General features: G+C 55.8%; 1 long non-coding RNA gene across 32 annotated transcripts in view; it reads left to right on the forward strand.

Annotated features, from left to right (window-relative positions):
• The window catches only part of LOC103352362 (uncharacterized), a 185,709-nt gene that overhangs the window by 103,616 nt on the left and 56,341 nt on the right, over nt 1–25,752 (forward strand). For 28 of the 32 annotated variants that reach the window (XR_011381751.1, XR_011381762.1, XR_011381782.1 and 25 more), the window contains 3 exons: nt 25,125–25,232; nt 25,359–25,462; nt 25,569–25,666. The exons of 1 other annotated variant lie outside the window; for it this stretch is intronic. This is a non-coding gene — a long non-coding RNA (uncharacterized lncRNA). Of the gene's footprint in view, nt 1–9,506; nt 9,584–25,124; nt 25,256–25,358; nt 25,463–25,568; nt 25,667–25,752 lie in introns of all 32 variants that reach the window. 3 more of the 32 variants (XR_011381765.1, XR_011381754.1, XR_011381756.1) reach the window with 3 other exon arrangements.

Raw genomic sequence — 25,752 nt, forward strand, 5'->3', positions numbered from 1 at the left:
GACAGGCGTGGGTCTGAGATGGGTGACCAGGGCTGTGCTTGGAGCTCGCGGTCTGGGTGGTGGCATGGGATGCACACTGACAAAGACTTTAAAATGTGACCGTGATGAGTGTGCATCTCAGGTCATGTGCAACAGGTGCCAGTATGAGGCAGGTCTGGCCTCCCTTTATGCAAGGAAGCAAAGGGAGGGAGAAATCCTGCTCTCTGTTCCCAGCCCTGCTGTGACATGTGTGCTCCTGGGTCAAGCCTAGGTGACTGGAGGCTGACATATGGCTGTGTCGTTAAACACACGTGTGTGTGTGTGTGGGGGGAGACCTTGACTACTGCTCCCATGTGTTGTAGGCAAAGGCCTGTGTAACACAGGCTGGATCCAAAATTTTTTTTTAAAGATTTTGTTTATTTATTTGAGAGGTAGAGTTACAGACAGAGGTAGAGAGAGACAAAGAGGTCGTCCATCATGTGGTTCACTCCCCAAATGGCCATAAGGGCTGGAGCTGGGCCCATCTGAAGCCATGAGCCAGAAGCTTCCTCCGGGTCTCCCACGTGGGTGCAGAGGCCCAAGGTCTTGAGCCATCACCTGCTGCCTTTCCAGGGTGTGCATTAGCAGGAAGCTGGATAGGAGAGCAGAGCCAAGACTCATTCTCAGGCACTTGTGGGTCCCTGGCGTCCTAACTGCTGGGCCAAACGCCCACCCTTCGCGTTAGTTTTAAAAAGGAGCAGAGAACATAAAATGAGACTAGTGGATTTGTGCATGCACACAGTCAACACAGTTCTTGAAATTCTCCAACGCATCCAGCCAGTAAACCTTAGGACTGCTTTAAATAACAGCCTCATCACTACTGCTCAGGACCTCCCTGGCGCTCTAACCCACAATATTGTCTCAGAAGCCTGAATGCTACCTACCGTATGGAGCGGGCTCTCTCTGGGCAGCAGGGAGGGACTTCGGAGGACTGGGACTGCCACCTCCCACCACGTGCACCTTCCATGGCTGCCCCAGCACAACACCCGGAATCCTCAAGGTGATGAAGGGGTGCCTTTGTCCCAGCAGGACTTCTGTCTTCCTTGCCCAGCCTGGGTCTGGCCCTACTCACCTGCCAGACATGCCCCAGACACACAAGGATCTCTCCTCAGACCGCTGTGCCACGGTCCGCGAGAGTCCCTTACCTGTGAGGACTTCCCTTCCCACCGCACGTGCCTACTTCTCACGCAGGTTCCATGCTTCGGCAGTTCCTGGCACTGTCCTGTCCACCCCAGCCCATGCAGCAGTCCGTGCAGAGCAGGCTGAGCCCTTGGGCGCCTTGCAAGGAGAGACTCTGACGCTGTGCTGCCAGCACTAAGCATTTCCTGCACTTGGATGAGGAGTATGCCCTGCCCTTGGAGAGTGGATGGGGGAAGGCGGGGTTTGTGCAAGGAAGCCAGGGCCAGGCACGTGGTTTGGGCAGAGGAAGCAACCAGGAAATCCAGTCTTCTTGGGTCATTTGTGTGAAGAGCAGCCACGGATGTGGCTTCACACTGTGGATGTGAAGACAGGAGGCCGTCCGCTCCTACCACCTGTCACAGACCCCAGACCTGGAGTGACACAGCCTTTCCTTGGGTGTTCCTGGCGTTTGCACACAGTACCTGGCTAGTATGCATTTTTGACAGGACAGGTGCATGAATAAGGAGAAACTGATCCCACGGTGCAAACCCGGATGCTTGTATTCTGTTGCCAACATTTGAATTAAACCAAGATTCCTCGTTTAGTTGATGAGAATGTGCAACCTCCGGACCTCTTACAGGTTCCGGGCTCCCTGTGTTGGGTCACCCAGATGCGGCTGTGTGTTTGGCGTTTGCGTTCCCCTGGGAATATGCAGTGGTGGAAGTTGCTTTGTTTTCTTCTTTTATTTTTGTAGCAGCGAGCAGAGAAGTGAGGTTAGAAGCATGTCACGTCTGCCGCGCCCCTGGGGAGGAGGAGGATGGCGGTGTACATGTGCAGTGCAGTGTGGACTGCGGGGCCCGCAGCTTGCAGTCACCGCAGTCTCCGTGCAGGGAGCGACCTGCCTTGAAAACCCTGGCCCTGGCCCGGCCCGCCCCGGCCCAGCCCAGCCCAGCCCAGCCCAGCCCATGTGGGGTTTCGCTTTGCTTTCCTGCCGTAAACCTCTCCCAGGGCTCCTCCTTCCGAGCCCAGCTTGGTTGTCTGCCGAAACTTGGCAAACAAAACCACAGCCTGAGCACATTCCCTCTGTTTGTTAATCTCTTCTCAGAGCTGCCCAACTGTTTTGAATGGAGTGTATATTTTAGGCGTCTTCTAATTAGAGAAATGTTTCGATTACTTCCCCAGAAAACTCTCAGAGGGACTAGAAACTCCAACATCGATGGGGACGTCGTCCCTACTCTGGACTCGTTCTGCTGGCTCAGGGTGGAGTGGGAACCATCCCACCCCGGTGTCCTGCAGAAGTCACTGTTGCTTGTGTTGGAGAATGAGAGTCAGGCTGATGCCAGGGCAGCCTGACGGCTGGAGGTGGCACCGCCCACAGGGAGGCCCAGGACAGGTCCTTGCCTGCCGGGCCCCCGCAGCACCTGCTCCACATGCTGTCATCTCCCTAGGGCTGCTTTGCCTGTGCACTGCTGTGGAGATGCCCCCGGCTGAAGCCCCAGCCTTCTGCCGAGGTCTCTGTGGCAACAGTGCCCCGACTCAGTGCAGCCAGCCCCACGCCGCCTCTTCCTCTGTCTAGTCTGACTCTGCGTTCTGAGCAGTGGGCTCCCTCTTCCTGCTGGGCCCACCCGTCTCAGCTAGGGTGCCCCTGTCCAGGGTCCCAGGAGAGGGTCTCTAACAGACCATGGTGCTGTGGTGCCTGGTGGTGGGCTGTGTCCCCATCCTTCTCCCCATGCCACTCTTCAGCCACCTACTCACTCCTCACTGAGCCTTTATCCACAGCGTTAATAAACCATCATCCTCCCTGAAACCACGTGGCAGCATCCCTCTTCCAGTCACGCATCTCTACGCTCTGGCTCTCGGTCTCCCAGCCTCTAAGGTGCACTAAGTTTGCTATAAGGTGCACTCTACCTGCCAAGTTTTCCTGCCTACCTGGCCCATGTTACCTCCTCAGCTAGTCTCCTGCTGGGATGCTTCTCCCTACCCAGCCTGGGACCCCTGCCTATTGTCCCAGTTCTCACCATTACCTAGTGTTCCAGCTCTCCCCATTGTCTATCTATTGTCCCAGTTCTCACCATTACCTAGTGTTCCAACTCTCCCCATTGTCTATTGTCTCAGTTCTCACCATTATCTGTTGTTCCAACTCTCCCCATTGTCTATTGTCCCAGTTCTCACCATTACCTAGTGTTCCAGCTCTCCCCATTGTCTGCCTATTGTCCCAGTTCTCACCATTACCTAGTGTTCCAACGCTCCCCACTGTCTATCTATTGTCCCAGTTCTCACCATTACCTAGTGTTCCAACGCTCCCCATTGTCTGCCTATTGTCCCAGTTCTCACCATTACCTAGTGTTCCAACTCTCCCTGTTGTCTGCCTATTGTCCCAGTTCTCACCATTACCTAGTGTTCCAACTCTCCCTGTTGTCTGCCTATTGTCCCAGTTCTCACCATTACCTAGTGTTCCAGCTCTCCCCATTGTCTGCCTGTTGTCCCAGTTCTCACCATTATCTGTTGTTCCAGCTCTCCCCATTGTCTATCTATTGTCCCAGTTCTCACCATTATCTGTTGTTCCAACTCTCCCTGTTGTCTGCCTATTGTCCCAGTTCTCACCATTACCTAGTGTTCCAGCTCTCCCCATTGTCTGCCTATTGTCCCAGTTCTCACCATTATCTGTTGTTCCAGTTATCACCGTTACCTCTTGTACCAGCTCTCTCCATTGTCTATTATACCAGTTGTGGTCATTACCCATTGTCCCCGTTCTCATCATTATCTGTTGCACTCCCTTTCACCTGAGCACACCTGTGGATAGCTCGCTGTCACCTGAGCACACCTGTGGACAGCCCGCTGTCACCTGAGCACACCTGTGGACAGCCTGCTGTCACCTGAGCACACCTGTGGACAGCTCGCTGTCACCTGAGCACACCTGTGGACAGCTCGCTGTCACCTGAGCACACCTGTGGACAGCCCGCTGTCACCTGAGCACACCTGTGGACAGCCCGCTGTCACCTGAGCACACCTGTGGACAGCCCGCTGTCACCTTAGCACACCTGTGGACAGCTCGCTGTCACCTGAGCACACCTGTGGACAGCTCGCTGTCACCTGAGCACACCTGTGGACAGCCCGCTGTCACCTTAGCACACCTGTGGACAGCTCGCTGTCACCTGAGCACACCTGTGGACAGCCCGCTGTCACCTGAGCACACCTGTGGACAGCTCGCTGTCACCTGAGCACACCTGTGGACAGCCCGCTGTCACCTGAGCACACCTGTGGTTGCTGAACTGTCCCCACATCCCCCAGTTTCATGATTGCCTGGTCTTTGCTGCCAGGACCATGCCCTAGCACCACTCAACCCCTCCTTGGCCTCACGACAGCGTCTCTTGGCCTCTTTATTCTCTTGCTCTGCTTTTCTGACCCTTGGGGACAGCAGCAGAGTGTGGGGTGAAAGACACGGGCCCTAGAGCTGGCTGCCACCATGGACCTCCACCAACCAGCTGTGGAGCCGGGGGCGTATCCCACAACTCTCTGGGGGTGCTGCTGTGTGGAGACAGAGGGTTGGGAGAGGGGGAGCCAATCGCAGCCGCCTGCTGTGTGCCCTCACTGATCACCCGTGCCTCTCCTCTCTCTCCCGCCCACCCCTGGCTGCTGCTGACCCTCAGTTTCTGTCTGGAGCCACTTCTCACTATCTTGCGCTGTCTCGGGCATGAGGACAGAGCTAGCACTGCTGCCGCTTCCCTGGAGAACAGACACGGAGGCCTGGGACGTCAGAGGCCTGTGGAGGGCCTGGGCCCCTGGCTGAGAAAGGCCCTGTGTGTGGATTTGATGGCTCAGGGCACACAGGCCCTTGCCTGAGGCCTTCCAGCATGACCCTCACGTGGTAGGAAAAGTGACCCCAGAATGGGACAGGGCTGGCTTTCCCATGCCCCAGGCTTACCCACAGGAGCGGGTAACTTGGGTGGGGTCTGCACGGTCACGGCAGATGGGGGTCCCACACGGCCCGGATCCATCGTGGCCGCCGCGTGGCGGGTCTGTGCTCCCTTGAGGGAGGGCCGGGAGAGTGAGGCGAGCCTCTGCCCGCCTGGAACATCACAGCTGCCGTGTTCTCCACAGTCCTGGACAGCACCCGCCAGGAGCCCCGCTTGTCCCTGGCAGACCGGGTGCAGGGTGAGCGCAGGCATTTTGTGTGAAGAGGATTGATCTTTGTCCTGGACCCGGGAGTCTGATGACTAGAAACAATGTATTGATTTTTTAATTAAAGCCATCTCCCCACTCCTAATGGAAGGCCTTGCCCTGTCGTGGGGTGCATGCGGAGGTTCTGGCGACGGCTGCAGTTACAGCTCCCCACGGGGGACACCGCGCTGGGGAGGGGGTGATCACCGTCTCTGTCTTCTTGTAACGGCGTTGAGTGCGGGTCAAAGGTGGCGGATGCAAGCGGGGTGAACGCTTGGCGAGGGGTCGGCGGCCAGCACGGCCCCAGACGGGTGAACGCCCTGGCTCCTCCTCATTCACCTTCTCGGAAGTCCCTGCTGTCCTGGTGCGAATGGAAGGGGCCGCTGAAGACAGGCTCGCTGGGTAATGGTTTGAATTTGCTGTCTTTCGGTCAGAGTGCCTCCTCCCATCGCTGATGTCATGTGATGGCTCACTGGACCTAGGCCCCAGGTCCTCTGAAGAGACCAGTTCTGGCTGGCGTGGCTGCCCTGTGGGAGCCTTGAGCAGGTGCCGTGTGCAACTTGGAGGGGGCTGTGCCACATGCAGCCTTACCGACCTTTCTAGAAAGCTCTACCATTGAGCACTGTGGCACTACCGTGCTTAAAGTGGGCTTTGACTTCCAAGAAACAGAGAGAGGAGGCGCCAAGGTAGCAGGTTCCTGCTCCAGGGGCGAGTGGAGCTCCCTGGATGGCCGTGTTGCTGTGGCAGAGAGCAAAGCCCATTGGTCGTCCCTGCCCTCCAGGTCTGGGCCCAGCATCTGTGTCCTGCCTGCATTTAGTGGCTGCAGGAGGCTCCGTGCACAGTCTCAGCCGGGCTCACTGCCCCAGACGCACAAGCCAAGCCACCAGGGCACGAATGGGGCGTGCAAGGGCCCTCGTCACTTCAGAAATGTGTCTGGGAGTCCAGAGGTATGCTGGGTCTGTTCCTCAGGGTGGCTGGGTTGTTACTGTATCTCTTTGCTTGACGTCCTTGCGGGGCAGAGAGCATCGGGTCTTTTGTCCAAAGCCAAGGAGGAACCATGCTGCTGACACCCTCCATGGGGCAGGCTCCATGCCCTGAGCAGTGAGAGGGGAGGAAACACAGCAGCGGGACGGAAACCAGTTCAGGCCAAGGCCATGAGCTCCTGGACACAGGCCCTGCCCCCCAGGGCCATTGGTGGGCTCTGAGCCAGTGAGGGCTTTGATGTCGTGGTGAGCCGAGGTGGTGGCACTCCCGCCCCCTGGGGCCCAGACATTGTGCTCCCCGTGAGGACTTCACACCGGGACCCTCAGAAGGCCTCTCTCCCACCTCCCCTGGCGTGACTCCTGGGAATCGGAGTTCCTCCTCCCCTCCCCGCCTGTGTGTGTGGGAGTGGCCGTGTGCCTGCGCTCCTGGGTTGGCTCACAGACCCTGATCCTGGAGGATCCTCCCTGGACTGTAGAGGAATGCTACACAGATAGCCACAGAGATGCTTTTAAAGTTACTTATTTTCATTTTGTTTGAAAGGCAGAGAGAGAGAGAGAGACAAACTCAGAGAAAGATCTTCGTCTGCCGGTTCATTCCCCAAATGTCCGCAAAAGCAGGGCTGCACGGGGCCAAAGCCAGGATCCAGGAGCTTCATCTGGGTCTCCCACTTGGGTGGCAGGGGTCCAAGGACTTGCACCATCACCGCTGCCTCCCAAGGTGCACAGTAGCAGGAAGCTGGAATCGGGAGTGAAGTCACAGCGTGAACCCAGGGACTCTGATGAGGGATGCAGGTGTCTCCAGAGGCATCTGAAGCAAATGCCTGCCCCTTTAAGGAGGCGCCAGAGAGCCAGGCCTCAGTCTGTGACCACTGGACAGCGCCCTTCTGTCCAGGGCCTTATTCGTGGCTGTCCCTTCTCAGCACATGGAGGCATGGTGACGACAGCTTCTCTCGGTGCTATGGTCTGCAGTCCTGAAGGCTCTGGGTCACCCACAGCTCGGATCACGTGACCATTCTGGGCCTTCCTCTTGTCCCCCCACCCTCGGTTACTGCACGTGAGCCATGACCCTGGTCACCCCGTTGTAAGAGGAGAAGCCTCCCGCCATTCTAGCCTGTCTCCTGAGGCCCACTGGGCAGGAAATGGACAGAGGAGCCCCATCTATCCCTGCGTCCTGGGGGTTATGTCCCGTAACGTCTGTCACTGGGTGCCCGGAGCACTCACTCCCTAAGCCGAGTTTCAGTTCCTGTCCTGCGGCTGCAGAAGCGTCAGAAGCCTGTGGCCTGAGCGTCCTGCTGACTGACAGTGCTCCTTTGCTGACCACAGTGTTTGCCTCGTGCTCACCGGGTCAGTTCCGTTTCTCCTGGCACACCCGTGGGACCCACAGACGGGAGCAGGACGCGGAGGGCCCCTCAAGGCACGGTGTCCACTGTGGTGTTGAGCCCAGCAGCCTTTCCCCATGGGAGCTTTCTCAGGTCCTTGCCGGCAGCCTCACACCACTGGGCCGTGACTGCTCCCATCTCACTGGGACAGCGCTGGCTCCCGGGTGCTCACCGTCCCCTCCCTGTCTGCTCCCAGGCATCCACCACTTTTGTTGCACTGCTCCTCTGAGCCAGGGCTGCGCTGTCTGAGGCTTGTCTCACACCACCCAGCTGGTGTCGTAAAATGCCGAGAAACCATCTCCCGACGGCTGGACAGGCAATCACCCACGGCCAATGGGAGGTGAAGTGGCCTTGGGCACAGGTGGGTAAGGCGAGAGCTAGACAGCCGCTGACCTGGCAGAGCGGCAGTGGGGGAGCTGCTGTCTTCCCTGGACCTTTCCCACCACGGCCACAGCCTCACCCTTCAATGCAGTCTAACGTGCGAGTTGCTGTACTAAAACACCAGAGTGGGACTCATTTTCACGGACAGGCTTTGGATTGTTCTGGGTTCAAACGGACAGGCAGGTGCATCCACAGAGAGCTTGACCCACCCCCAGCTCCCACAGACAGGGTGGGGATGCAAACCACCCACCCCACCCCACCACCACTGGAAGTAGTTCCGGCTCTTGCGTACAGTGCCTGGCCTCGTGGGTCCCGGGTCCCGTGGGTCCACGTGTGACTTTCCATGGACCCAGTTCTTTTTTTTTTTTTTTCAGATTTACTTATTAATTTGAAAGGCAGGAATATAGAGAGAGTGAGTGCAAGTGAACTTCTCTTTGCTGATTCACTTCCCAAATAGTCAAAATGGCTGGGGCTGGGCCAGGCTAAAACCAGGAGCCACGAACTCCTTCTGCATGTTTCATGTGGGTGCAGGGGCCCAAGCACTTGTGCCATCATCTGCTACTTTCCCAGACCATTAGCAGATAGCTGGATCGGAAGTGGAGCATCTGGGACTGGAGCTGGTGCCCATATGGGATGCCAGCATCAGACAGTGGCTTTACCTGCTGCGCCACAGTGCCAGCCCCACAGACGAGTTTTGGTGCGGTTCATGACTGTAGGCAGATGTGGGAAACCACATACTCATTCCAGAATGGAGAGAACATTTTTACTCGGTCAACATTATGCAGACTGTGTACAATGAGAAATATGAATTCTGATCCTATGACACCCTGCCAAAAGGCAGCTTGTGTAGTTGGCCAGGTGCTGGGGCTGAGACAAAGCAGAGTGTGTCGGCATCCGGGGCCCAGGCGGGTGTGCACGGGCCAGGCAGCTTTTGTGTCTTCTCATCCCACTGACCTCTGTGGACAGGGAGTCACAGCTGCAGGCCACCCTCAGCCGACTCAGGTTCTGCAGGGGGAGTATGGCAGTGGCTCAGGGAGCCACTCGGCATGTTGTGACACAGTGGCTTGAGCTGACCCTTGGGATGCCCGTACTGAGTCCCTGCTCCTCCACTTCCAGTCCAGCTTCCTGCCAATGCACTCCCTGGGAGGCAGCCGGATGGCTCAAGTACCTGGGTCCCTGACACCCCCATGGGAGACCTGGATGGAGTTCGTGTCTCCTGGCTTTAGCCTGGCCCGGCCTGGGGTGTTGTCAGCATTTGGGGAGTTATACAACAAATGGAGGATCTCTCTCGCTCTTCCTTTCAAATGAGTACTCAATTTTGAAAACAAAGTAGGCAGGTGGATGCTGTCACCACAGGGGTGATGTGCGCCTGGCTAAGGGGGTGCAGTTTGGAGTTGGGTCTGAGAAGCAAAGTGTTTTAGATCGGGTTTTCAGGTGACTGCGATTGTGTTGTGCTTAAATCCAGGACTGTCTTCCCGGGGGAACGCCGCGGAGATCGGCGGGCAGAGCTGCCAGCGGTGCGGTGTCTGTAGCTTCTGTGAGGTACCTCGCCCTGTGAGAAGGGGCTTCCAGTGGCAGTGGAGGGAGGGAGGGAGGGGCTCGTGGACTCTGTGGAGACAGCATGTGACTTCCGCCAGGCCTCGTGCTGGGCAGAGCCTGTGCCAGGAGGTGACGTTGGGGACTCTCGGATGCCCTCCAGCTCTGAGGCTCCTGGACGGCATGGTTGCAGCTCACGTGGGCTGGGGATGGGCTCTGAAACATGCTAGATCTGTCCCAGCCCACGTGTCCATGGCACCACATTCGAAAGCACCCTCAGGAGCCATGAGTGCTGCCTCCGTGTGCCATGCGGGGTTACGGGAACACGGGTAAGGCCCCACCTGGCTCGGGAAAGCCACCCTGGGCTCACTGATGTGGCTGCAGGGGGAGGAAGCCGCAGGGCTCAGAGAGGCACAGAGAGAAGTCCCTGGCAGTCATGCTCCACTTCCACGGACACCTCTGCAGCCCACGGACTCCAAGAATCTTAGAAAGTGGCAGACTTGGAAGCTCTGTGCCGTGTGAACACCCAAATATGGACAGATGACGCAGGCATGGGGCCCAGGGCCGCCCTGGCTGGTGCTGCTCCTGGCATGGGGGCCAGGCTCTCTGCCAGCAGGACAGAGGACAGGGCTCGGGGAAGGAAGTGTCCTCCCGCCCTGTGACTCCAGGAGGCTTCCTAAAACCAGTTCGCAGAGTTCTCCTTTCTGGCCTTCAAGCTGGCATCCCACGGGGATCCTGGCTCTTTTCTGTGCTGAGTCTGAACTTCTGTTTTCCAAGTCTGTGTCCACTTAGAATAACGCCAAGCCACCCTCCCTGGCTGCATTCAAGAGGCCTGGAGGAAGTGCCGCTCGCTGCCCAGTGCCTTGGGACGACACCAGCAGGTGCAGGCCCAGGGCCTCACGTCAGCACTGCTGCCTTTCCCCATCGTCGGACTCCGGACCGCTGGTTCTGACACGTCAGTCGCCAGACCGGGGCCACTCAATGGAAGTCTTCCCTGATCGTCAGGGAAGAGGCCCGTGTGGGTAGCTTTTTGTAAAACCAGCATTGATTCATCGAAAGGGCTGGTGCGCTCCCTACAGCTGTGTCTTCTGCTTCGGTGCTGAAACGTCCCCTCTTTCATTGAGATGATGGTGGTCACAGATGGTAACTGCTTGTTGGCAAAATAAAGCCTGATCCCTCTCCCCCCACCCCATTCCCTCGTGATCATCCTTGACAGAGCTGGGCGGCGTGCGGAGCCCAGCCTTGGGAGGCGGAGACCCCTGCTACTGGTTTTTCTGTTTCAAACCAAGTCCCCTCTTAGCTGTGGTTTCCGTTACCTGTGGTCAACTCTGGTACAACAGTATTAGAGGAAAATTCCCGAAACAAAGCTTGATCCGTTTTAAGTGTGAGGCACCCGAGTGGTGCGTTGGACCCTCTCACTGTGTTGTCTCACCTGCTCTGTCTGCCTGGGCCCCGGTCGTCCCTTTGTCTGTCTCGGTTGCGAGCCTGACTGCTGGCCGTCACGGTGCTTCTGTCCAGGTCACCCTCGTGTGCTGGGAACCACAGTGGGGAGGCGGTGGGTGCGTTATCTCAGCTTCTTTCTGAGAGTTGTCTGGGCTTCCTGAGTTAACAGTGTAAGGAGCACGTGGCTTCAGAAGACTTGCCGAGCGGGACTGAAGGTGATTCCCAGCCTGGGCGTTGGGTTTGCGTGTCCAGCCAAAGGTGTGTCCTCACGGGTGCCGAGAAAGCGTCTGCAAAGTGCACGCGTGGTAATGCTGATGATTTGCACACGCCAGCCTTGTGCGTCCTTTTTGTGCGGATGCTGCCAACTTAACAGGAAAGAGAGAGCCGCGTGCTGAGATGGCTGCAGGGAGTTAGCGCTGCCCCTCTCCTCCTGGCCTGATGTGCGAGCTAAGCTTCACTGTGGGGGCGGGGGGTTTTGGGGGCACCCTGTTGGGTGTGGCTCTGTGGCTGTGCTTGATTTCCCAGGAGCTGACCCAGTGCTGTTCCTCCTGAGCGCTACCTGATCAGGTGCCCCAAGTCCACACCTTTGGGCGACCCCTGGCCACGAGCCCGGGCTGGGCCACACAGTGGAAGAGCAGCGGAGCTGAGACAAGTAGGCCCTGGAAACGCAGGCCCTCCCACCTGCCCTTGCCCGCCACGGAACCAGGCCAGCCCACGCGGCCCCGTCACCCCAGCAGACCCAGCAGGGCCCTCGTTGTCTGGGGTGGCTCGTCACATGGCCATTGGTGACAGTGACACAGGACCCAGCTGCCAGCTGTTAAAACGAACCGCTCTCAGACCCACAAAGAATGACAGTGAATGACAAAAATGGCGAAAGGTGGATGTGGCTTCTCATGGGCTGTAACAGTCATGTTACAGCCTCCTCCCCTCCCCCGTCCCCTCCCCCTCCCCCTCCTCTTCTCAGCCCCTGTGGACCAGAACCCCACGCCACACCTGCTCCTCACAGCCTCTCCGTCAGTGTCTTCTGGATAAATGCAGTGCCTGTGACTGGGCGCCCAGGGCGGGCATGTCTGGCCGGCCGCTGGGCCATGAAGGTTGCAGGAAACACTTCCTCCCTCCCCTCTCTCCTTGATGAATTCTTGAAATCTCCACGTCAGCAGTCTGCTCTCTGCTCCCCACGAGGCCCTTTTCAGCAATGCAAACATTCCTGGCCGGCTTAGCATCCTGTCACCCCTTCCTGCCAACAGCCGTGTCAGATGTCACGGTCACCACGGGGTCAGAGTTGAGGGAGGACAAACAGCAAAGGGGAGAAGACCGAGAGGGTGCAAGGGGCCCCGCGGCCAGCGGAGCGCTGACCACTCCCAGTGCTGCTGACTCGGCAAGCGTGGGGTGCAGGGCTGCATTGCCCTCTCCCAGAAGACAGGCAGTGGGATCTGCCTGGGCCCGGGGCAGGTTTGGGTGGACATGGGTTAAGGTCTAACTTCACCTTCCCCATGGAGGCCTCTTCTCCAAGCAGAGGGTTGGGAACACGCGTAAGGAAGGTGCCCCCAGCCCTCTGTTGGAGCCCCACGCCCTGGATCTTGTTCGCTCACTCGCCCTCTCCTTCGTTTCTGGGTCAGTTTTACCATCTGCAGGTGGCGGTGCTGGGAACCACAGTGGGGAGGCGGTGGGTGCGTTATCTCAGCTGCTTTCTGAGCGTTGTCTGGGCTTCCTGAGTTAACAGTGTAAGGAGCACGTGGCTTCGGAAGACTTGCCGAGCGGGACTGAAGGTGATTCCCAGCCTGGGCGTTGGGTTTGCGTGTCCAGCCAAAGGTGTGTCCTCATGGGTGCCGAGAGTCTGTGCACATGTATGGGGACGCCTTAGTGAGGCCGGCGGCCATCTTGTCGGGAGCCGGGCGCTCTTTGAGCGCCTCTCTGCTTGGATCTGGACGTGGGTTTGTGGAACTCCGTTCTTGGAAACGACCTCGGCCTGCGGGTGCTGACGCGGCTCCGGCCTGGCTGCTGGAGCTCCGAGTGGCTGCCAAGGGAGGTGGGCTTTACTGAGGGTCTCGGGTGTTTCCCAGCACCTTGGGGTCGGGGCCATCTGACAGCCCAGGGTGTCTGGATGCAGGAGAGATTGAAGGTGCTGGGGGAGATGGCCTGTTCCCAGGGTGGGGGCAGGGGCAGCCTCAGATGCAGGTGACTCTTCCCCCTCCCCCACCCTGCTCCTGAGGAGACCACAGCCCCGAACTCAAGCCCAGCCCCTCCTGCCCTGGTGTTCAGAGTGGAGGCTGAGCCCATGCTCAAACCCTCACATGGATTTTTATTTCTGAGGCACCATGGGAAAGTGATGTGACAGCAGGTCAGATGGGGGCTTGCTGGCAGTCACCAGCCTGGGGCCCGGTTAGTCCCTGCCGGCTTCCTGATACCCCGGCAGGACCTAAGGAGCTGGAGGGGGACACAGACGGCCGCTGCCCACGCTGGTCCTTTTCTGCGGTGTGACTCCCACACCTGCCTCCTGCTTTTGTCTTTCCGTCCCAAGCTGCGTGGACTCCAGCATGGTGCGCCAGGTGGGCATCCTCACCTTGACTCAGAAGTAGACGGCTCTGCCACGGTGTGGTGCCACTGGCCACTGGCCTTTCCCGTGTGCCCGGCCCTCTGGTTTGAGAGCTGCCTCTGTTCTCTCTGCAGTATCAGTCTGTGACGGCCATGTGTGCAGGGATACTGTCGGACACACTGTCCTGGAGATGGTGGCCCTGCCTGTGTCTGGGTGGGCGGGAGGACAAGATGGTCAGGTGACACACCGGCTCCCCCTGGGCAGGTGAGCTGTCCCACACGCCTGCAAAGAGCCTACTGCCCCAGGGGGGCAGTGTCTTCCTGGTGGCAGTGGAGGGCAGGCCACAGTGAAGGGCAGCTTCTGTCCACCTAGTCTCTGCCCCCCTGCTTGGAGCAGGGAAGGGGTCCCCACCGTTCCAAGGCCATGTGCACACTTTGCAGGTCCTCTCCTGCCCCGGGGGCAGAGGCTGGCACTGGCCCAGTGAGGCGCGTGGGCCCGCGGACACTCCTTGGACTGCCAGCCCTTGTGTCCCCACAGCCCTTCAGCAGCGGGGCCTTGCTGCTCCTGCGCTTCCTAGCTCAGCGCCCTCTGCTCGGGCGGCCGCTGCGTGGGCCCTGCTGTCCGGGGCCTTCCGCCTCCCGCAGCTCGGCTCGCCCCATCCTGCCCTCTGGCCAGACGTTCCCACCTTCGCTCTCAGTGCCTCTGGCCTTTGACCTCATCTGCACAGCTCTGGTGGCTGTAATTCATCCGTCCTCCCACTCTCGCTGAGCGTCGGGCCTTGCGGCCTTCTCGTCAGGGCCCGTGGCCCCGCGCTCTCGTTTGTCAGCGTCCTCTGTGTTCTCTGCACACAGAGGGAGATGCCAGGCCCAGGGGGCCTAGCTGCTGACGCGTGCATTCCTTGCTGACTTGTAGCCTCAGTGGCACCCAGAACTGCCTGGGCTCCACGGTGCTTGTTCCAACACGGCTCCTGTCGGATCTGCCACCCGACCTCTCAGACAGCAGAAGCCGCTGGCCACGGGGCTCCCCACAGCTGAGCTCCTGGGCGCCTGTCCTTGCGCCCGAGGTCAGTGGGAAAGAATCGACCCGTCTGCTCATTGACCCCACCGCTATAACCCCAGTCCAGGTCTGCTTCCTCTGCTGTGTTCTGGACCGACTCGCTGCCTCTCCTCCACCAGCTTTGTCACCCCCGTTTCTCCTTGTCTGCAGCTGGAGCTGCGTGGGGGCTTCTGGTGTTTGCACCCCCTCAGACGCATGCCGCGTTATCCCAGACTGACGCAGCCTCAGGTCCCTTGGTCCCGTCGCCCTGCCTGTGTCGTTGTCTTCACAGCTGGGCCCGCTGACAGCGCCGTCCGCTCTGGTTGTGTGCCCTGCTCAGCCCACTGCCTGCTGACCACCCTCGCCAGCCTGACACCTCCTGCCCTGTTGCTTCTTATCCCGCAGTGGCATGGCCACTGCGCCACTCTCCACGGCAGCCTCGGCGGCTCAGGCTCCTCTGGGCTTCCACCCCCTGCCCGCTCCTCTACCTGTTGTCTCTGGCCCTGACCTTCGTGTCTGTTTCCCTGCCCTCACAGAGGCACCTCCTGGTTTGGCACAGCCTCTGAGAGCACCTTGGATGGACCTGAGGTCAGACGTGGGTAGATCTGAATCCTGGGGTGGTGGTGCCCCAGCCTGAGTGCCGGCCGCTGAGGCTCTGAACCGAGGGAATTGAGACCAGCAGGCTTCTGACTTCTGGGAGCCACTGGCAGCACTAGGGGACGTCCGCGTGTGGAGTTCGGGGAACGGCACGTTTGTGCCAAATGAAAAGTGGGTGCACGTTCTGTGTCCCTTCTTACATTGGGGTCTGGATCACTTGCTGTGGGTCTGGGCAGGCCCAGTGGCTGCTCTGACACATAAAAGACCTAGAGAGTAGTGACGTCGCAGTCTCAGCCCAGGCTTTGGGTTGGCAGCTTCCGTTCCCTGCCTCTTAGAAGCAAGCTCAGGGCTGTGAGGAGATCCTGCAGGGACACGGAGAAGGCCGTGTGGTGAGCAGACTCCAGAGACAGCCCCGGCTGGGCTCCCAGCCAAGGCCGGCCCCGCCTTGCAGACACGATGGGGAGCAGCCACAGAGTGGCCCTCCCACACCCAGCCCAGCCTCGGCAGCTGGGCGCCCCATCCACCCTTCCCGAACCCCAGCTTGTCACAGAAAGCCCACGTGCTGTTGTTTTGGGGAGCTGACTCTTAGGGGTGTTGGGACGGTGAAGAGGACTACATCCACGCCGAGTGCCTCTCGAAGGCTGAGCTCCCTGGTCCTGGGAGTCTCAGGGGAACAAGTTGTGCTCAGAGGGATCAATCTGCGTAAAGCACTCCGCTTGTCTCCCCCTCAGGGAATCTGAAAATGTGAGGTGGCGTCTGGTCAGCAGTGAAGATGTCCCTCGGAAAAACCGCATCACGGGTCAGAGTGCCAGGGCCAAGTCCTGGCTCCAGCTCCGATTCCAGCTCCCTGCTACTGTGCCCCTGAGTTGCGGCAGTGATGGCCAAGCCCTCACCCTGGGTCCCTGCCACTCCTGGGTGGGACACTGGGCTCCTGGCTTTGGCCCGGCCCAGCCCTGGCTGTCGCAGCCATTGGAGGAGTGAACTGGTGGAGGGGAGATCTCTCTGCCTTTCAACTATAAATGAAAATACATTTAAGAATTAAAGAAGCAGCTGATGTACTGGATTTCACAGCTGCTGGGAGAAGTGGTTATGGCAGGGGAAGTCAGAGACAGAAGAGCAAGTCCCAGAACTTGCGCAGCACAGAGCTGACTGCCTGTGGCTTTCCGGAGCTGAAGAGACAGAGGTCTGTCAGGTTCTCATTAGAAAACGTGAGAGGAGTGCTCTGTATCCTACCCCCGAAAGGAAGCATGGGCGAAAAGCAGAAAGTCCGTTGTGTTGAAGATTCCTTAGCAAGCGTGTGTCAGCTTGATCTGTGAACGCACTGGGTGGCTACACTGTGACCTTATCTACCTAATGGGGAAGTAAGAGACGAGGAACTGCTGAAAGACAGCATCTGTAGCTCCTACAGCGTGATCTGGACACACCCATATGGGCACCAGCTGGAGTCCTGGCTGCTCCACTTCCACTTCGGTTCCCTACTTGTGGCCTAGAAAAAGTAGCTGAAGGTGGCTCAAGTGCTTGGGCCCCTGCCACCCACATGGGAGACCTGGATGAAGCTCCTAGCTCCTGGCTTTGGCTTGACCTAGCACCAACTGTTGGACTGACTAAGGAGTGAGCCAGAGGATGGAAGATCTCTCTCTCTCTCCCCATGTTCCTCCCATCCCTGTTCCCCTCTCTCTCTATGATTTTCAAATAAATGAGTAAATAAATATTTTAAAAATAAATTAGATTATTAGAAATGAAGAAAGTTTGAAAACGTAAAAATTTCCATTAGACAACATTCTAAAAAAAAGAGAGGGGTGTATCATATCCCCCAAATAACAAAAAATAATACAGATGAGGACAGACTTTTTAACATATGGTCCTTTGAAAAGATTATTGATGGGGCCGACAATGTGGCGCACTAGGTCAATCCTCCACCTTGGTGCCAGCATCCCATGTGGGCACAGGGTTCTAGTCCCAGTTGCTCCTCTTCCAGTCCAGCTCTCTGCTATGGCCTGGGAAAGCAGTGAAGGATGACCCAAGTGCTTGGGCCCCTGCACCCGCATAGGAGACCAGGAGGAAGCACCTGGCTGCTGGCTTCGGATCAGCATAGCTCTGGCCGTTGCAGCCATTTGGGGGGTGAACCATCGGATGGAAGACCTTTCTCTCTGTCTCTCTTTCTCACTGTCTGTAACTCTACCCGTCAAATAAATAAATAAACTTAAGGAAAAAAAAAGATTATTCAAATTGACAAATGACAAGCAAGACTGATGTAGAAGATAATGGGAAAAATACACATTAGTAAATACAGATAGACAAAAGTAAATTTTCTATAGACATGAAAGATAATGTAAAGCATTATAAACAGTTTCATGCCATAACTCGAAAAATTAGGTAAAATGCAGAAATTCATAAGAAAACACATCAAACATGATGCAAGAAGAAATTTCTGAAACTGAATAGTTTTATATTAGTTGAGTCTGGAATTTAAGACTTTCACACAAGGAGAACTCCAGGCTCAGGTTGTTTTACTTATAAATTTCCTAAATAGTAAAGGAAGAAACAATACAAGTTTACAGACTTTGCTCATTTTATTGATTTGAGAGGGGGAGAGGAGGAGGAAGAGAGAGATCTCCCATCTCACCTAAATGCTGTAATAGACAGGGTTGGGCCGGGGCTGCAGCTGGAAGTCAGGAGGTCCACCCAGCTCTCCCAGGTTGGACCCTGGAGTCGGGAGCCAAGGTAGGTATGGACCCAGCACAACTTGGGCCTGGTGTGCCAGCCTCTTGACCGGCAGCTTAACTGTGCTGCCAGATTCCCTCTTCCCCAATACCAAATTTAATCAAAGATGTCCAGATGATAGCAAAAGGTGGAATGTCCCGGCCCGGATTTTTGTGAGGCCTCTCAAGGAAGTTGCAGGAAAGAATGAGGGCAGGGGAGAGGAGGGAAGAAGGATGGAAGAAGAGGGAAGGGAAAGGGAGAGGATGCCTGACAGATGAGAGGCCAATATGCCTATGCACGTGGATGCAAAAATCCTAATGAAAATCATAGCAAATAAAACAAGTCAATACATGGTATTTATTCTAGAGTCTATCTGAGGAAGTAGAATTTTTGTTATGAGAAAATCAAACATTTGCTACATTAATAATATAGAGAAAGAAAATCATATCACAGTACAAAAAAACGGAGCTGCAAAACGCACACACAGTTCAGAATGGAAGGAAATGTCCTAGTTGGGAAAGATTACCCACGTACACACCACCGTGCAGCCGACACCCGCTCAGTGGTGGAGCCGCCGGGGGCACCAGCCGTAGGTGTTGTGTCATCCAAGTGCCCCATTGCACACCTGAAGACTGATGAACTTCACACACCTGAAGACTGGAAGGAAGGAGTGTCGCTCGGCCGCTTCAAAGGTGGCGCATTTGAAATGTGTAGAAAATCTAAAAATTATGTTCCATTTGATAGCTGGATTGAATACATCCCTGAACAGAATGTAAATGTATAAAATTCAATTTCCTGTCTATATGCTAGCAATGGAAAATTTGAAATTGAACGTAAACAACAGCATGTCACATAGCACTTAGATCAAATATCTGGGAATAAGTGTAGCGACACACGTGTAAGACTTCTGCACTCTTCAACACTCACCAGCAGACACTGCTGCGGGGAGCCAAGCACCAAGATGAATTGAGAGGTTCCGCACCTTTGGGATTCAAAGACAATATTTTTAAGAGGTCTTTTCCTCCACCTTTGTTTCAGATAATCAGCGGTGCCCAAGTGAAAAATGTCAGGATGCTCTTTAATTTCAGTGCCTGATGAGAATGCCCTGCACTTAATGTGGGCATGGAAAGGATGTGGAGTAGCCACAGCAGTCTTGATTTATGAGTTCCTGAAAGGCGAGGGAGCCACTAAGATATGGAAGAGAAAGGGGACCCCAGAAGCAGACCCACGCCGCTGTGGTCAGCAGTGTTGGCCACTCACAGCTACAGTCCCACGAGGCAGCTTCACAAGGAGAAAGGAATGAATGTCGACCCCTGTCCCACCTCGTCCACAAAACCAAAGTAGAAGTGGATTATAGACTCCCATAAAGAGCAAATGACGGATGCATGGAGGAAACCCTTTTTTCGAGGTGTGATTGACACGGAGACACTCTGAGGATTTCACGAGTACAACTCAGTGAGTTTGGGAAGGAGCACCCCGGTGACCCTCCCCACCGTCAAGGCTGGGATTCTGTCCCTCGTTGTGGTCATTAGCCTGTGTGTGGTGTGACCACTGAACGCCAGTCATGCCTGGTAAATTTTAAGTATAAATGGCGTCTTGTTAGCTGCAGGCTCTGCGTCTCTGTGCTGTGTGGTCATCTTGCGTGGTGAAACTTTATGTCCTCACCCATCACTCTCCTTTCTCCACCCTCCCCGGCATGTGGCAGCCAGCTCACGTGTCCACCGTGAGTTTGACGAATCGAGATTTTACACACAAATGACACTGCGGATTTAGTCCTCCAAGCCTGGTTTATTCTACTCAGCGTGATGTCTTCCACGTCCATCCATGCTGTTGCAGACGGCAGGGTCACCCTCTTTTTCAAGGCTGAATAATGTTCCACTGCATGTACAGACCACACTGTCCTTATTCATTCATGTGTCAGAACGTCTGGGTGCTTCCACATCTGGGCGACTGTGAGTGATGCTGCAGTGAGCATAAGGGTGCAGACGCCTCCGTACGAGGCGTGGGAGAAGGAGCCCCAGCACGGGTTGGTGCGAATGTAAATGGCTGCAGCTAGGGAACCCTGGTCATGGACAGGTCTAGTTCTGATTCTGAGGAGCGTCCGTATCTGTTTCCCTAGCTGTCCAACCCGTGCTGGGGCTCCTTCCCCCACAGCTCCACACCACCTGCTGTATGTTGCTGTTAACAATAGCAGTCCTAGCAGGGATAAGGTACTGGCTCACCTGTGGTTTTGATTTGCATTTCCCTAATGATTAGTGATACATCATTTCTGATTCAGTGGGCCAGTTTTATGTATTCTTTTGAGAAATGCCTGTTGAGGTACTTTGCCCAGTTTATTTTTTAAAGATACAACTACTTATTTGAAATCTAGAGTTACAGAGAAAGAGAGGCAGAGAGAAAGAGAGACAGAGACAGAGAGAGAGAAAGTGAGCTTCCATCTGCTGGTTCACTCCCCAAATGGCAGCAACAACCGGGGCTGGGCCAGGCCAAAGCCAGGAGCCTGGATTTCCCTCTGGTTCTCTCACTGAGCCATCTTCTGCTGCTTTCCTAGGAATATTAGCAGGAAAGATCAGAAGTGGGGCAGCTGGGACTCGAACCAGCACCCTTGTGGGATGCTGGCAACACCGGGGGTGGCTTTACCTGCTGTGCCACGCTGGCCCTGCTTGGCCCACTTTTTAAAATCAGGCTGTTTTTTGATATCCAGGGGACAGGATTACCTTATTTATATGTATTTTGGATACCAACTCCTATCAGATACCTGGTTTGAAAGCTTTCTCCCATTCTCTAGGTTGCCTGATCAGTTAATTTCTTGCTTTCTTTAGTGAGCAGACCACTTCTGCTTTGACATGATCCCACTCATTTATCTCGGTTTTACAGCCCATGCTGTGGCCTTGTATCTGAGAAATCACCATGAGACCTTTGTCCAGGAGCTTTTTCCTGTGTTTACTTGTAGGAGCTACGTGGGTCAGGTCTTCCGTGAAAGTTGTACTGCGTTTTGAGCTGATGCTTGTGCACCATGTAACCCACGGGTCTGATTTCACTCTTTTGCCTGTGGATATGCAGCTGACCCCATAGCAGTGACTGAGGAGCCCACCCTATCCCCATTCCCTATTCCTGGCACACCTGTCAAAGATTCCTTGGCAGCCAGTGTATGAGTTTACCTCTGGGCATTCTGATACAGGATGGAAGCATCTGAAGTGGGGTCTTCACCACTGTGCCAAATGCCTGCCATATTGAGCCATCCTTGCATTCCTGGTAAAACTCCCACTTCATCATGGTGAATGACCTTTCCAAAGTACCATTGAAATCAGTTTGGGAATATTTTGGTGAGAGTTTTTGCACTGATGTTCATCAGGGGTGTTGGCCTGTATTTTTCTTACACGTGGTATCCTTGTGTGGCTTTGGCATTAGGGCAACGCTGGCCTTGTGAGCTGAGTTTGGAGGTTTTCCTCATCTTCAGTGTTTGCAGGAGTTAGGGGGGTGGTATTAATTCCTCTGCAAATGTTGCATGGAACTCACCAGGGGAAGACAGCTGGCCCTGGGGTCTTTTCTGTTGGGAGATTTTTGACTACCAATTCAATCTTCCTCTTAAAAATTAATAAGTTAATTAACTCTTTATTTGGGGTGCAGAGAGAAAGACAAAGAGACACAAGATGAAATCTCCCATCTTCTGGCTCACTGCCCAAACGTCTGCACTGGCCAGGGCTGAGCCAGGCTGAAGGCAGTAGCTGGGAACTCAGGCTGGGTCTCCCCAGGGGCTCAGCTACCTGGGCCCTCACCTGCTGCCTCCCAGGGTGCATTGGCAGGGAACCAGATCAGGAGTGCAGCCAGAACTTGAATCCTGGTAGTCTGATAGGGGATGCTGCTATCCCAGCTGGCGTCCTAGCCACTGCACCAACTGCTGCCTGATTCCCTTGTTTTCCTCGTTACCGGTCTGTTCAGATTTGCTATTTCTTCATGATTCGGTTTTGGAAGTTTGTGTATTTCTAGAAATGTATCAGTTTCCTCCAGCTTTTCCAGTTTGTTGTCATATATCTGTTCATAATGGTTTCCTATGATGATTTGTATTTTGGTGGTTATCAATTATCTTCTATTTCATTGATGATTTTATTTATATCTTCTCTCTTGTCAATTTTGTTAATAACAAAATAACTCAATGTTGTTAATCTTCTGTGTTCTAACCTCTATTTCATTTATTTCTGCCCTGACCTTTATTATGCCTTCCTTAAGCTAACTTTGGGCTTAGATTTTTTTTTTTTGCTACTTTCATGTAAAGTTAGGTTGTTTATTTTAGGTATTTCTTTTCTCCTAACATACACTTATTGTTACAGTTTCCCCTCTTAAATCTGCCTTTCCTGCATCCCACAGTGTTGGAGTGTTTTATTTCTACTTTTGTTTGCCTCGAGATGTTTGTGATTTCCATTTGATTTCTGTTTCATGGGGTTGGGTGCTCAGGGGTGCGTTGGTTAATTTCCACGTATCTGTCAGTTTCCCAGTTTACCTCCTGTTTCTGATTCTGAGCTTCCACTGGGGTTGGAGACAACACTCAATGCCTTTCCTGGCGAGTTCGTGAAGACTGTGCCGGGGCTCGCGGACGGCCTGTCCTGGGAGGGCTCCATGAGTGCCGCCGTGGGGCAGAAAGTTCCGCGGTGTCCGTTAGGTCTGCTGGGCCCACCTGGCCGCTCTGGTGTGCTGTCTCCTTACTGACTTGCTCTCTGGACATGAGCAAGTGTGGGAGGTGGGTGCTACCGTCGCTTTCTCCCCTGCTCTGCAGACCTGGGTGCCGGGAAGCTGAGGGCACGTGCATCTGTGAGGGCCGTGGTCTCCCCCTTATCCTGACCTGACACCGTCTCCGTGACTTTCTGCTGCTCTGAGCACGGCTGCCCGTCCTCTCCTGGGTATGGTTTATTGGAACTTCTTCCTCAGTCCCTTGCCTCTCTCCCTGTCTGTGAACCTAGGGGGAATCTCGTATAGGAAGCATATTGTTGGATTTTTAAAAATCTGCTGCGCTGTCTGCCTTCTGTTGGATAATTTGATCTGCGTCCATCTAAAGCACTGTTGATGCGCACACCCCCCCACCCCCAGTCCTGTGTTTGAACCAGCATGGCACTGCTACCCGTGGATGGGAGGGGTCACTGGTCCCGTTTCTGCTCTCTGGTTGTGGCACTGCCTTGTTCCTTCCTTGCTCTTGTTTCGTGACTTAATAATCCTTCATGGCAGTGTACTTGGTTTCTTCCCTCTTCCTCTTTGGGGAATCTTCCAGGCCACTCTCCTGGTGACTACCGTGGGTTATAAGCAATGACTTAGAGCACTAAAAGCTATTTTAAGCCGATGACTGCCGAGTTTCATCATGTACAACAGTCTCACGCTTTCGTTTCCCTGCACATTTTGTATTTCTGATGTTACAGTTCCCATCTTCCCGTGCAGTGGAGCCGTGAGCAGTGATGTGGCTGTGTGTTCTCACAGAACTGCTTCTGTGTGTAGTGCCTGCAGGCTCAAGAGGCAGTTGCGTTTCATGGAATCGTAGCAAGCAGAGTGGTGCAGGCTGTGGCCTTCAGCTGAGCCATGGCTGTGGCCTTTAACCACCAGAGGCCAGAGTGCTGTGCTGGTGGCGAGCCCCTCGCAGGCTGCACCGCACGTGACCAGGGCATCCGGTTCTGTCCTATCCTCCAAAGCTGTGAAGCAGGGAGTCTGTCTTTCTCGGCTCGAGGGCCAACACCCGAGGACAGCAGAGACCTCCTGGCTCTGCCTTCAAACCCACACCTTCCCGGCTGCCCTGTGCTCTGCCTGGTGACCAAAGTCTGGAGCTCCGTCCCTGGCTCCTCCTGCAGAATGCTGATGCTGGCCCCGGGGGCGGGGGGGGACGCGGAGGGGGAAGAACCAGGGGAGGGAGAAGCAGAGGTGGCCAGGAGGGAGGTCTTGGCGGGTAAGAAGCAGAGATGACTGGAAGGAGGTCCGGGACGGGAGGGAAGCAGAGGTGGCCGGGAGGAGGTCTGGGGACAGAAGAGATGACTGGGAGGAGGTCTGCTGGGGGGAGAAACAGAGGTGGACAGGAGGGAGGTCTGGGGGGGGAGAAGCAGTGATGATCCAGAGGAGGTCTGGGTGAGAAGAAGCAGAGATGACTGGGAGGATGTCTGGGGGCACCGTCCGCCGCCTCTGCTTAGCCTTGGGAAGTACCTTAGAAGAGTTCATTGCAAACGCTCTTCTCTTTTTCACCTTGGTTCTTTTTGTTGTTGCTGTTTTGCTTTGGTTTGCAGCAAAAGAGCCCGAGTCCTTGTCCGGGAGGAAGTCGGTGGGTCCTGGCAGGAAGTCTGTGCGGCAGGGTGGTCTCCCATGGCGTCTGTCTCTGTCCTGAGCGTGGGGGAAGTCTCTGCTCCCAGAAGGCTATGTGCCTACCCCGCCACGCCACACGCTACATGCACTCAGAAGGTTCTAGGCTGCACCCTCCCCTGCCCTGTCACACACTGCGTGTTCTGAGAAGGTTCTAGGCTGTGCCCTCCCCCATCACACCACACGCTGTGTGCACTCAGAAGGTTCTAGGCTGCACCCTCCCCTGCCCTGTCACACTCTGCGTGTTCTGAGAAGGTTCTAGGCTTTGTAGGAAGTGTTCTACCACAAACAGTCACTTTCATTTTCCTTCCCTGAACCCAGCCTTTCTCAGCTGTCGGAGGGAAAGCCAGCAGAAGGGCTCCGTGCCTGTGCTGATCCTGGGTCACATACTGGGCAGAGATGGGGACACCCTGGGTCACAGGTCGTGGAGTGCACGCTCTGCCGCTCTCTGCTCTGCTGGTCCCAGGGCAGTCCCGCCTGGGCCTTTCCCTCATCCCAGCTCCAGGGAGGAACCCTGCTTCTTCCTTCCTGGGTCCTAGGGCCCGCCTGGCACACACTAGGTCACACTGTGCTGCTGCAGCCACTGCCACACACACCTGCTGCCCTTCCGCACGCTGAGCCCACTCGTCCTGGACCCTGGCCAGTGGGCGTGGCAGGGGACAAGCGGGGAGGGGTGGCCCCGGGGGCGTTTCCCGAAACCAGGGCTGGTGAGCCAGGGGCTGTGTGGGGAGCTGCCCATCAGCAAGAAATGCCCGGGGCGGGTCTGCAGAGTCTACTCCCTGTGACCCGGCTCAAAGCCCCGAGTAGGCAAGGTTGGGCTGCCAGTCATGCTGCTGACTTTATTTTATTTTTTCACGTTTATTATCATCGCCTCTGTCTTCTGTTTCTCGTGCTCTGGTGCAGGACGAGACGCCTCCCTGTGCTGGCTCAGTCCTCGGCCCCAGGGGTCCAGTGACTCACAGGGGCGCTGAGATAAACGCGTTCTCCCAAACGGCACCTGAGCTTTGACACGTGAGTTGTCTCCTTAAAGCAGAGTGAGTAAATGCTGCCGCGGGGCTCGCGCGTGACAGCCACCCGTGGCGGTGGACTTGCCGTGCGGCGGCTCCCACTCAGTCCTTTCTGTATTCTTCCTTCCAGGACTCCCAGTTGTCCAGGCGTCACTCCCGACTCCAGGGGCTCCCTGAAGCCAATGTTGGTCCCACCCATGGATGCCCTCGGGGCCAGGGGCAGGCAGAACAGAGGCAGGTGGGGAGGTGGGGGCGGGGTGGGGCGCCCCATGCGCGGGAGGCAGCCTGGCATGTGGGGAGAGCCTGCCTTACTCTCGGGAATCTGAAATTCTTCCTGAAGGCGCCAAGAAGCCACCACGGGATTTTAGCGGAGGAACAGCAGGACCAGATAGGATTTTGATGAATGAAGATTTGGGGAATTTTCCTTTAAAACGATAGGTATGTGTTTCTATTCGTTTGAGAGGAACAGTGTCAGAGAGACAAGGAGGTCTTCATCCCGGGGTCACTCCCTGAACGCCTGCAGT

The sequence above is a fragment of the Oryctolagus cuniculus genome, chromosome 13 (assembly GCF_964237555.1).
Source record: "Oryctolagus cuniculus chromosome 13, mOryCun1.1, whole genome shotgun sequence".
NCBI classification, from domain to species: Eukaryota; Metazoa; Chordata; class Mammalia; order Lagomorpha; family Leporidae; genus Oryctolagus; species Oryctolagus cuniculus.